We start from the raw sequence: 12,736 nt of genomic DNA on the forward strand, positions 1-12,736 counted from the left end.
CTTTCTCCTCTCCAGGCTGAAACCTCCTCAGGTAGGACAGAGAAGCTGCTGGACACAAACACCCAGCAGAGCTGGGAGGATCCAGGGGTTCCTGTTTTTCCTTCCCGAAGCCAGAGGGCTGTGGGAGAGCCTTGCCCATGGGTGCTGCTGCCTGGTCTGTCCCAGAGCTGTCATTCCTGGATGCTGGTTACCCTGTTCAGCAGGGAGCAGGGCTGGGAATGCTCTCTTTGCTCCCGGGGCTGGGTGAGTGATGCCCTCCAGTCATTCCTGGTGGGTGTTTCACCATCAGGGAACAAAGGGCCATGCTGCAGCCACACTCATCTGTCCCCCAAGCAGCTACCTCTCTCCTGGCTGGCAGCAGGACATAAGCCCCCTCCCCTGCAGACAGGTGGGACATTAATGGGACATTGAGGTGGCCAGGCAGGCGCCAGCCGTGCCTCTGATTTGCAGCTCTGGCTGGAAACCCCTACAGAGCATGGGCCAGGCTTTATAAAATAAAAGCTAATAAGAATCATAACAATTTTGCTTTCTCTCTGTAGCCTGCAGCAAGCCAGGCACAACATGGGAATTGAGGAATAAAGGCCATCAACTTCCCGTGGCTCCCCTCCTACTACCTTCCTCTTCTTGCTCCAAATTGTTTTGAAAACATTGCTTTTTTCCCTTGCCTATTTCATTTCTGCAATGAAGTCATCAAACAAGATGACAGGGACTTTCCGAGACTCAAATCAATCAGCAAGTTTCTCTTTTGCTTTTTCTACTCAGGCAGGAAATAGGGGAATAAATTTTCCAAGTGTCCAAGGGAAGGGAAGGGGGCATTGCCTGGGTTGGCTCCACTATGGGGAGGTGTAAGAGAACAGATGGAACTTCTGGACCTCATCAGAAATAAATAACTCCCTTACCGCTTGTTTGTTCTGCTTGAGAGAAGTTCCAGCAGGTCCTGAGGGTTTTCTGCTATCCACTGGAAATAAAAGAGACATTCCAAGTGTATCCCATCCCCTGCCTGGGTTTGGCCTGGAAGGGAGTTATGGTTTCTCCATGACTGGATGGATATTCCACTTTGGAATAAAAATCCGTTTTAAATCATGTTCAAATCATGCCAGGTTCAAGCTCAAATCATGGAATCACAGAATCATGGAATCTCCTGAGATGGAAGGGACCCACAGGGATCATCAATCCAGCTCCTGGCCACGCAGACACCCCAACAACCCCACCCTGTGCATCCCTGAGAGCATTGTCCAAATGCTGCTGGAGCTCTGGCAGCCTTGGGGCTGTGCCCATTCCCTGGGGAGGCTGTTCAGTGCCCCAGCACCCTCTGCGGGGGAAGAACCATTTCCTATTATCAAACCCAAGTCTCCCCTGGCACAGCTCCAGCCATTTCTGGGGTCCTGTCCCTGCTCCCAGAGAGCAGAGATGGGAGTTGCCCCTCTGCTATCCCTCAGGAGGAAGCTGCAGACAAGAAAAAGCTCTTCCTGCAGTCTCCTCATGTATTTTATGGAGATGACTGAAGGTAATGGAAAGAGCTCATCCAGCGGGATCACCCCCTGCAATTTCTTCTGGGTTTAGGCAGAATAAAACTAATCATAGGGGTTGTCTCAGCTCAGGCCAGGGCTGCTCTAGGAATAGATTGGCACTTCAGATTCACCAGGATACAATGGAATAATGGCTGGGTAGTGGAATTTTCAGCACACAGGGGTAGAAGCAGCTGTTGTCATTTTTTAATGATGATTTTTATGCTGGTGCCTTCACTCTTCCTCTCCTCTCTTCAGCAGGGACAGGCCCTGCATGGGAAGCATGGACTCTGTGACTGCATCCTATTCCTCCAAAGGCATCAGAATGTGGGCAGAGAACAGTCATTTGCTTGGACATTATGCAAGGAAAGTGCTGACCCAGTAGCACACAAAAAAATCCCTGTTAGGAGCCAACAGGTTTTACTGGAAAACCATCGGATTTCAACAAGAAGATTTAGGGTTTGGAGTGAAACCTTGACAGCTTGCCCAAAAACTATTTCTTCATTTTACATCATTCTCTCTGTTGAAATGTGTGTGTTCTCCTCTTCCAGAAAAAGCCAGGGAATGAAAGGAAAAATGACGACACTGCCCGAGCTCCATCAGTCCATTCCTCATTTTAGGGAAGAATTATCTCAGCTTTAATGAGTATCAATCAGGTTGGTAACTAACACAGCTCTTTTTTTTGTGAGGCTTTAAGTCCTTTAAAGATGAGGGTGTTTATTAGGGAGCCTTCACCAGGGTTTTATGTCTTGCCTGTAAAGAGGCACAGCTGTGGCCAAAACATTATCTCAAGTGGAACCAAATGTTGGCTCCATTTATTGGCATTTATAATGGATTCCCATATAGGCAGAGACTAAAAAATGGTGGGGTTTGGGTTGGAGATGCAAGGAGAGCAGTCATGGAATGCCTGGCTGGTCCCTCCAGCCTCCCTGAGCAATGCAGAATATTTCAGGATGGGCCTGGGAGTGGCAGAGGGTTTGCTGATGGCTGGGACCCTCTGGAAGGTGTCATGGACAATCCCTGACAGGGATTACAAGGGAGGGACAGGATTTGTGAAGAGGGAGGTTTGGAGGGCTTGGAGGGTTTCAATTCCAGGACACACACGGTTAGGGATTTGCCTTTTCCCCTGGGAGTGCAGCCAGCACAGATCCTTCGGTTTAAGTTTTGCGCCAAACCTTTGGGATTGCTCGGAGATTTGAGTTCAGCTGATCTTTGTCTGTCCCCTGGGCAGGCTGAGGCTGCCACCGAGGTCACCAGCTCACCCTGGGTCACCACCATGTGTCAGTTCCCCCTTGGGTGCAGGGTTTTTCCATGGATGAGCTGTGATGATGCAGCTTGGGAACAGCTTGGGGCATTCATTCCCCCAGTGCCACAGAGCAGCTCCAGTGTGGGGACATTCCCAGCACAAAGGAGCCACAATTAGCTCGTGTGTGCCCCAGGAGCAGAGAGAAAAGGCTGCATTTGTCACGAAAATTAATTTTTGGGAATTATTACTCACTCCAGGGTACTGGCAAGGCAGGGAGTTTTCCCTGGAAATCAGTAAGCAAATGTGGGAATTAAGGAAAGCTGTTCTTACCTGACACCTCGAAATACAACAGTTTATTTGGGAACAGGTGAAATGCAGCACTACCACCCAAGGAAATCTGCTGCCTTCAGCTTGATGCATCCTTGGTCATCCATATTTTTCTTTTACACTGAAATCACGATATTCCAGTTTTCCCCCCTCTGTGTATCATTTGGAAAGGGGTGGATCTTGCCCATTTCCAAAGGGAATCATGGAATTATAGAATACCCAGAGCTGGAAGGATCCAGGAGGATCATGGAGGACCACAGAGCCCAACTCCTTGCCAGGTGAGACGAGGACACAGCTCTGACTCCACTCAGTCCCTGGTGACAGCCACCAGCTCCAGGCATCATCAGGATGTGCTGATCCCTTTTCTGTGCAGCAGCACCAGCCCCGAGTCCAAGTTTGGTGTTAATATGGAAATATGGATAAGAGCTTATGCTGTGACAATGATTTACTGCCTTGGTAACTGCACCTGATAACACAAATTTATCTTGGTCTCTCCATTTCAATTATATTTTTTCTAATGTGTGTTTTGAAATACAGATTCCCTCAGTCACAGGAATTTATGGCAACGGCTGTGGGGCTGGGAGAATTCAAATCAATACAGGAACTGCTCTTTGCCTCAGTGTCTCCTGATGTGTGATACACCTGCTGTATAATGCATGTTTTCACAAACTCTGTCCAAAATATGGGAAAAGAGGAGGCAGGCAGATGCAGCATCACTGGGATTTGGTGAGCATCGTGGAATTTGGCCACAGCAGTTGGGTATCTCAAGGTTTGCGTTCTGGATGGGGATATTGCTCGTAGCCTGATGGGGCAGAATCTTCAGGAGGTGCTGAGGTGCCAGAGCTCTGCTTCCCACTCTGTCCAAGGGACTCGAAGTTGGTAGCCACTCAGAGATCAAGACACATCCCTCCTTCCTTTGAGACAGATTGGAAAAGGCTCAGCAAGGGACCGTGCATCCATGGAAAATACACACTCTGCAAGGGTTCTCCCTGTGCTTCCAGCACTGCTCCTGGGAGGAGGCACTGACAGGATGTTCCCTTAGGGAGGAGGAAGCAGCAGGAATCTGAGTCTCAGTACTTTGCCTTCACAGAGTTGTCCCCTATTCTGGGGACAAACCCCCCATGGGCTCTTGGTGCCTTCCTGCTGCTGTCACCAGGCAGGTCCCCAGCACTGTGATGAGCAGCACTTAATCTCTAATCAATGTTCTGGGCTGGAACCCACCCCAGGCAGCTGCAGCAGCCACAGATCCACTCCTGCCCCCAGCAGCGACTGAGGAACTTCTCAGCTTCCTTGGATCTCCTGCTGGTGGCTGGGATGCTGGACACAGGAGACCAACCTGACCCTGTAGTTAGAGCAAATGCCAGGGCTGCATTTTCCATTTGTATTGGTCCATGAATAAAAAAATGTTGGAATTTCGCTAGGACACGTCATTAGCCCAGCTGCTCGCACTTAGCAGCTGATAGCTGCTATCACTCTTAGTCATCTTCTAAATCCCACCTAGAGGAGCAGGGCCATTACTGCTCTGAGGCTGCTGCTGCTCTCACAGCCCTGCTGCTGCTCAGCTCCCTGGCTGGGAAAAGCAGCAGCTCTTCCCAATGCTCTGGGATGGCAGGCAGGTGGGAGCAGATGTCAGGAACTGGCAGGGCTGGCTGGCTGGAACCAGATATCCCACCACAGCTTCCACTGAGGGGTGGACAGATGTCCTCCAGCAGATTGAAAGGCAGATCTCTCCTTCTCCAAACCCAAATGCATCTCCATCACTCATGTGTGGATCCCACATCCTTCATCTGGCACTGTGGCCCGAAGGTACTAAATTAAGACGTTGCTGGGCTTCTGTTATTCCTGGGGTTTCTTCCTCCTGGGAGCTGGTCTATCTCCTGGATTGGGCCACTGGAAATCCTGCAGAGGTGCTCAGGGACTCAGCAGCAGACTCCTGGCCAGCTTCCTTCAGTGGTGAGGCACAGGCCATCCTGAGGTGAGGAGCATCTTTTGGAGTCTTGAGCCTTCCAGGAATGGCAGAGCAGAGAATGGGAAGCAGATTCTCACAGCCTTTCTCACATTGTCCTGCCTCGGTGTGGAGCTGGTTTCTGTCCCTGAAGAGAAACCTGGTGGGTTTCTCTCCTACCCCAGTTTTGTGATGGTGTTCACAGGGGTCTGAGGATGAGGGAAGAGACAAGGATCTGACTCCATGTTTCAGAAGGCTTGAATTATTATTTTATGATATATATTACATTAAAACTATATTAAAAGAATAGAAGAAAGGATTTCATCAGAGGGCTAGCTAAGAATGGAATAGAAAAGAAGAATAACAAAGGCTTCGCCTCGGACTCTGTCCGAGCCAGCTGACTGTGATTGGCCATTAATTAGAAACAACCACACAAACCAATCCCAGATGCAGCTGTTGCATTCCACAGCAGCAGATAATCAATGTTTACATTTTGTTCCTGAGGCTTCTCAGCTTCTCAGGAGGAAAAATCCTAAGGCAAGGATTTTTCATAAAAGATGTCTGTGACACAGCTTCAAGACCAAGCTCTGCACAACACCTCAAAATCCAGTATTGTTCCAGGAGGTGATTCCTGGAGCCAGGATGTGGGGAGGTGGACACTGGAGAGTTGGGATTTCCTGCAGTCCCTGAGCTTCACATCCTCAGATCTTCTGAAGTGCTCAAAAATGAGATAAGGTGGCATTTTGTGAAATGGTCTTGTGGAGATATTTGGTTGCAGGTTGGGTTTGATGATCTTGGAGATCTTTCCCAGCTTCAGTGATTCCCTGATTCTGTGATTCCCTGCCTTCCAAGGGCTGTCAGAGCAGGCAGCATTCAGAGAAATATGGATTTATGAAAGGCCACAGTTTTGTTTTTCTTTGGAAGTTTCCCAACAAGCAGAGCTGAGGAGGGATCACCTCTTTCTACACAGGTCTAGTATGTCCCTAGAATGTCAGATGTTCTCCCAGACACTGGAGATTAAAAAGGCAGTGCTCCCCAGGCAATGTGATATTCCAAACTCTGCTCAGGAGAGCTCTGATGGACATCAGAAAAGAACAGGAGGTATCATTTCCTTGTCTGTAAAACCCAGAGTAAATGGGGTGGAACTCGGGAGCAGAGGGAAAGTGGAGAGCCACAAAAAGCTATTCCAGCTGTTTTTCCTCCCAGTACAGGAAAAAATGGGTCATTATTGAAAAATACTGTGTTTCTGCTTTAAAATCCTGCCATTCTTTTATCTGGACCTGTCATATCTCTGATAGTTACCTGCAGTAGTGGGAGTGATCCCTGTGCAGATTAAGATCTGTTCAGTGCCTGGAAATGTTTGGATGGATGGAATTATACAAAATGAAGACATCACCACCATCATCATCATCATCATCACTGCTATTCCTGCAGCTGGTAGCTCCATCATTCTGTACAAATAACCCCTTCTCCAGGAGTGAGTGAGGAGCCCCAGGTGGAAATTCCCAATGTTTTCAGGAGCCACAACCAGCTGCTCTTTCATGCAGGACTCACTCCGAGCGTGTCTGTGCAAATATTGATTATTTGCACGAAGGTGCAGAGAGGAACTCTTGTTCTTTGAGGATGGAGAGTCTGGGCAGGCTCTCAGTGCTCAGACCCAGCCTGGGGTACTCTCGGTGCTCTCCTGCATGGAGGAACAGAAGGATCTGCTGGGAGAGGAGAGATCATGGGCTGTTAATTTGCTTTGTTTTATTCCATGGATTTTGTGCAATGCTTGTTATCCAGTTTAGAAACAGTGGGATTATTTTTTTCTTCTGAGCACTCCTAAGCCGTGGAGTCAGAATGGGGAAACTTTTCCTTCTCCCTCCTCTAATTGTGGTGACTTTGTCACTCCACACTCACCTGCCTTGAGTCTGGAGACTGAGCCATGGTCCTTCTCTTTCCCAGCAACTCCCTCCAAAATTTATCCGTGTTTGGGATCCTCAGGGAGGCAGGAGACACAGCTCAGTCTGAGGGAGGCACTAAATCTGTACATCCCCATCCCCAGCAAACACAGACAGGAGTTGTGGGTGCTCTTCCTCCTCACTCAGTTTGGACAGAAAATTCCTCTGAGGGTGATTGTGACGGTGTTCACAGGGGTTCTTGGAGGAGGGAAGAGATGAGGATCTGACTCCATGTTTCAGAAGGCTTGATTTATTATTTTATTATATATATTACATTAAAACTGTACTAAAAGAATAGAAGAAAGGATTTCATCAGAAGGCTGGCTAAGAATAGAATAGGAAAGAATGATAACAAAGGTTTGTGTCTTGGACTCTGTCCAAGCCAACTGACTGTGATTGGCCATTAATTAGAAACAACCAACCTGGGCCAATCACAGATGCACCTGTTGCATTCCACAGCAGCAGATAATCATTGTTTACATTTTGTTCCTGAGGCTTCTCAGCTTCTCAGGAGGAAAAATCCTAAGGAAAGGGTTTTCCATAAAAGATGTCCACGACAGGTGATGAAGGGATACAGGCAGGAAGTCGCCAGCCCCAAAATCCTTTTGGGGGATTCTCCTGGTCCCTAAACTCCACTCAAATTCCCCTGAGGGTGTTTGAAGGAAGAGACCCCAGTGGGTCCAGCTTCCCTGGAATGTGAGACCCAGAGCTGCGGGTGGGAATGGCCCTTCCCAAAGCTCCAGAGGCTTTTGGGATCATTTGAAGGAAAACACCATGCTGTGATTCAGGTCTGAGGTCACAGGGAGAGGTTTTGTGGTGCTCCCCCATCACATACACAGGGATGGTACCAGAAAAACACAGGATCTCAGCTTGCCTGCCATGGGAATTGTGGGGACACCACAGGGAGAAAGAGCAATTTGAATATAAATCCCACCCGACAGCCAATAAATCCAGATTATGTTCTTTCTTTTCCCTCTCTGTCAGGAAAAAAGTGCTGAAACTGGTCTAAGAAAATACAAGAGGAAAAAAAAATGTTTAGGGTGAAATTCAGGGCAGATTTAGGAAAAAAATGCAGCTTTGAATTCTTGAAAAATCCCGTTAGCTGACTTTAAACAGGTCAGAGCTTCCAGCTGTAATGAGATTTGAAGTTGAGTATCCTCCCAGCTCCAGGCCCTGATTTTGGGGTCTCTTCTAGGAGATGGCAGTGGGTGGGAGACACAGTTCCTCACGAACAGGTACAGTGATGACAATTCCATTAAGTGCTGTGCTGTTCCTTGTCTTTCCTTCTATCCAATAATGACACTGGGGGGAGAAAGAAAGAGATGGGTTTGTTTGTGTCTAAATTCCAACCTCCAGGAATGGGAGCAAGCCTCAGGCTGTGCCAGGGAAGGATCAGATTGGACACTAGGAGGAATTTCTTCATGGAAAAGGTGGTCAGGCCTTGGAAGGGAGGTTTGGAGTCCCCATCCCTGCAGGTGTCCAAGGAACACCTGGACGTGTCTGGGGGACAAGCTGCACATTGGTCACAGGTTGGACTCAATGATCCTGGAGGTCTTTTCCAACCTTAACCATTCCATGATTCCATAATCGATGAAAAATCTTAATTTGCTCCCTTTCATGCCTCCTTTTTACCTTTCCTGGGGTAAAAGGCTGCCTCTTCTTATCCCTGTTGAAAGCACTTTGTCTTTTCCCAGCAAACAGAAGTAGCTGGAGTTTGTTTTCATGGCAGCAGGAGCTGTGCTGCTAAACAAACAGGGAGAAAGCCAAAACTTCCTGCCACTTCACATGTTTGTGTTTTGAAAACCAAGCTATTTATTTAGACAAACCGGAAAATATAACCACAAATAACCCCTAAAGTGTGCTGCTTACTGGCAGCGAGTTAAATGAAACCAGAAGAGGGAGAATTTGTTTATCTGCACATTTTCCTCCCCTCTCCAGGAAAATTCCTTGCCCTTTTACAGCCCCTTGGGTTTGTCCCATTGTAGCACCCAGGAGGAGCTGCAGGAGGGAGAGCACAGGGATTTAGTGACTTTCATTGTTGAAGATGGCAATGCAAGATGTTTTCCATTACCATCTGCATGGCAGATTACCTTTGTCAAGTGGGCAGTTTGCCTTATCTCTCTCTTGGAGTGACCACATTCACTCCTCCCTGGGGAGGGGACATTGCTGATAACAGCTATTGAATGTCACTGCATGGCTGATAAGAACTGCAGCATCCCATTGGGAGATGTGAGCCCAGAGGGAGGAGCCAAGCATTCCTACCCACATATAATCCAGGGGTTTTGAAACACCAGCACGGCTGCTCCACTGGATTCCCAGAGGAACAGCAGCTGCCTCTCCTTCCACTGGATCTTCAGAGGAAGAATCCATCCTTCTCTACAGGATCCCTGCTCCAGCAGAACCACCCCTGACACTGCAGGAGGGCTGAGCCACAATTCCAATGGGACTGCCACCAACACCCTGACCCACAGGGTGTCAGGTTGGGTTCTGACTCTGTCACTGTTGTTCCAGTGTACTGCATTGTTTATTTTTCCTTTTTTTTTTTCTTTTCCCTTTTAAAGATCTGTTATTTCCTGCTCCCATATCTTTTGCCTGAGAGCCCCTTAATTTAAAATTTATAGCAATTGGGATGGGTGGGGAGGGTTTACATTTGCCATTTCAGGGGAGGCTCCTGTCCTCCTTAGCAGACTCCTGTCTTTCCAAACCAAGACATTCATGGACCAAAGTTCCATGGAAATACCATCAAAGCTGGAGTGGGGCCCCCAGCCTTGTGCACCCGCAGAAGGCACAAGATCAAATCTCAGCCCCAAAGCTCCACGTTTGACCTTGGAAAGAGAAGGCACTAATCCACATCTCCCAGTGCTCCATCCTGCTCCTAATCCTCTGGATGCTGAAGGGCATCATCACCTTGGCAAAGTCAGTGGGGATGGCTCAGGACAGGCTCCTTCCCTGCGGCTCCCTCGGAGGAGCTTTATCTCCAGATTGGGCTCCACTGATGGAACAGGGGGGGGAGGAAAGAGCTCCTGCCTGACACGAGAGACAATGACCTGCTCCAGGGAATATTAAAGAGCTCAGGGAATGCAAAAGCTCCATTTCCAAGCCCTGCTCCCGGGTTTGGAAGGCAGCCTGGAAAGGTGCGTGCACCCCTGGGCTGGTGCCCGCACTGTTGCCGTGGCAACCAGCAGAGGGATGGAGCTGCTGCCATCGTTCTCCTTGCACTTCCTCCTCCCTCCCAAAAGTCACCTCTCCTGGAATTAGAACTGACACCACTCCATCCCCTGGGAGTGCCTTTCCTTCCTGAGCTGCACCTCTGCCTTTGGTTGGAGAGGGAAATGTGTGACTCAGAGATGGGGAGGTGATGGAAAACTGGGCTGTGCTCAGGGCCCAGACTGGACTGAGAGCTTTTCCTTCCTCCTGCGTGCTGCTGAATTAATCTTGGACTAAATTAGGCTGGTGTGGGTGCTCTGGGGCACAGAGCTTCTGGGAGCTGCAGACCATGGATAAGGCAGCCTGGGGCACAGCTCAGGGGGTCCTGAGGGTCAGTCTGGCTTGTCTTGGAGGTTGGACCAGGTAAGGAACAGGATTTGGGGGTTGCAAAACATCTCACAGCTTTGGCATTTCCTCTGTGTTGGATTAGCAGGGCTTGCAAGAGCTTTCACATGAAACAGGAGGTGGAAAAGCACCTTGGGGAGAGGCCCTGCCTGGAGAAGCCGTGTGGAGGCTCCAGCTGATTGTTTAACTTGGAACCAGGCTCGAGTGTGAAGGATCCCACATCAGGGCTGTGCCTTCCCTCCCATAGCTCAGGAGCTTTCCTCATCCTCCTCCCCCTGTCCCCCCCCCATCTGGAGAAGGCAGATGAGGCAGAGAGAAGTGACTGCATCCTCCCATGCCTCAGGCTGGGGTTCAGCAGGGGCTGGAGTCTGACTTCCCCATTATCCCTCCAGCATTCCCCAGTCTGCCTCTCCCCCATCTTTGCCACATGGGCTTTGGGAAATCTGCATATGGAAATGAGGAGTTTCTGTAGCAAATCTACATTTTCAGGACAAAGTTTAAAAATTCCTTCTCTCTCTGGACCCTGAGTTATCCACAACTCCCCCCCTCCATCCCCCCGAGCAGCCACAGGAAACCTCTCACTGCTCCAGGAAGGGTCTCTGGGATAGTTTCCACACTCCTCCTGCTGTATCCAGGGATTTCAGGGCCAAGGGAAGGGTCTCAGGTGGACCTTAGGGCTCTTATTCCCCAAACCAGGGACTGGGATGGATTTTCCTTCAGCTTGGTGCTCAACCACCTGGTTAATTCAAAGCATGTACTGTGCTCATACCATGGTTTGTCCTCGTGCCATGGTGCTGGAGGTGAGCTCCATGTCCTGGAAGTGAACTGGGACGTTATGAGGCTGCAGACCCAGGAACATCCCTGCTCTTGGATGCCCTCATGTTTGCCAAGAATATTTGCTTGTGTAGATGATTGCAGGAACACCCCAGTGCAGATGAACCCAACTGTTTTCCTTCCAGCAAATGTTCTCCCAGAGTTATCACAGAATCATGGAATGAGGTGGAAGGGACCTTAACAATCACCTTGTTCCTCCCCCTGCCATGGGCAGGGATACCTTCCATTGTCTCAGGTTGCTTCAAACCCCATCCAACCTGGCCTTGGACACTTCCAGGGATCCAGGGGCAGCCACAGCTGCTCTGGGCCAGGGCCTCCACACCCTCCCAGGGAAGGATTTCTTCCCAATATCCATTGAAATGTACTGTCTTTCAGTTCCCCCTTGGAGCCTTTTCCCCTTGTCCCATCACTACAATTCCTTGTAAACCTTTCCTCTCCAGAGGCCCTTTCTGGCACTGAATCCCCACAGTGTTGTTCCCACTCATCCCATCTTCTCCCCTGGGTACTGTGTGGCCTGTGAGCCCCACAGATCATTGCTCTTCCTCCATCACCAGCATTTTCCTTCCTTAAACACCATCCCAGCAGGAGCCAGCTCCTCCCCTGGCTCATGGCAGAGCACCCAGGCTGCAGGGAGCCTGGCTCCATCTGCTCTTTCCTCCCATGCCCTCCACCCAAAGCCTTTAAAGGCTGTCACTGCCAGTAGTGTTCCCCTCTTTCTTCTGCCCAGACAGAGCAGGAAGCAAAGGGGAAGCTTCCCAAAGTTTTCCTGCTTGGTTGGGCAGCGTGCAACAGATGTTAGAGGAGCTCTGGGAGAGAAAACCAACTGCTGGGGGTTGATATCCTCAGCATTTCTGGAGCTTGCTTGGTCAAACAGCTCAACAAAAGGAGTAAAAAGATCTTCCTTGTCTCCCCCCATCTTTTTTCCCTGTTTTAATCAATCCCCTGCCCTTCCCACACATATTGGCACAACCGCCCTGCCTTTCACCTTTCCCAGATCTTGGGTTGTTGTTGATAATTGCTGCCCTGAGATGTGCAGGATGTCTCTGCTTCAGCCCGCACAACTGAAGAACGAGTCTGGACTCTTCACTTGGTCTTGAGGTTGTTTATTAATTCTTATCTATAAAATTTTCTTTCTGCCCAGCTGAGGTCTGCTCAGCAGGGCAGCCACAGGCACTCTGACCACTCCCAGGGTGGTGTTGTCCTTTTATACCACAAACAATGTATAACATATTTACACTTAATTCCCAATACCTATCACCTATGTTAGACAGTGCACTTCTACTCTAGACCAATCCCAAAGTGCCAACATCACTGCAGAAAATGGAGAACAAGAAGAAGAAGAAAGGCTGGACACGCCTAAGTTCCTTCATCTTGTACCCAT

Source organism: Ammospiza caudacuta, chromosome 11 (assembly GCF_027887145.1).
Source record: "Ammospiza caudacuta isolate bAmmCau1 chromosome 11, bAmmCau1.pri, whole genome shotgun sequence".
NCBI lineage: Eukaryota > Metazoa > Chordata > Aves > Passeriformes > Passerellidae > Ammospiza > Ammospiza caudacuta.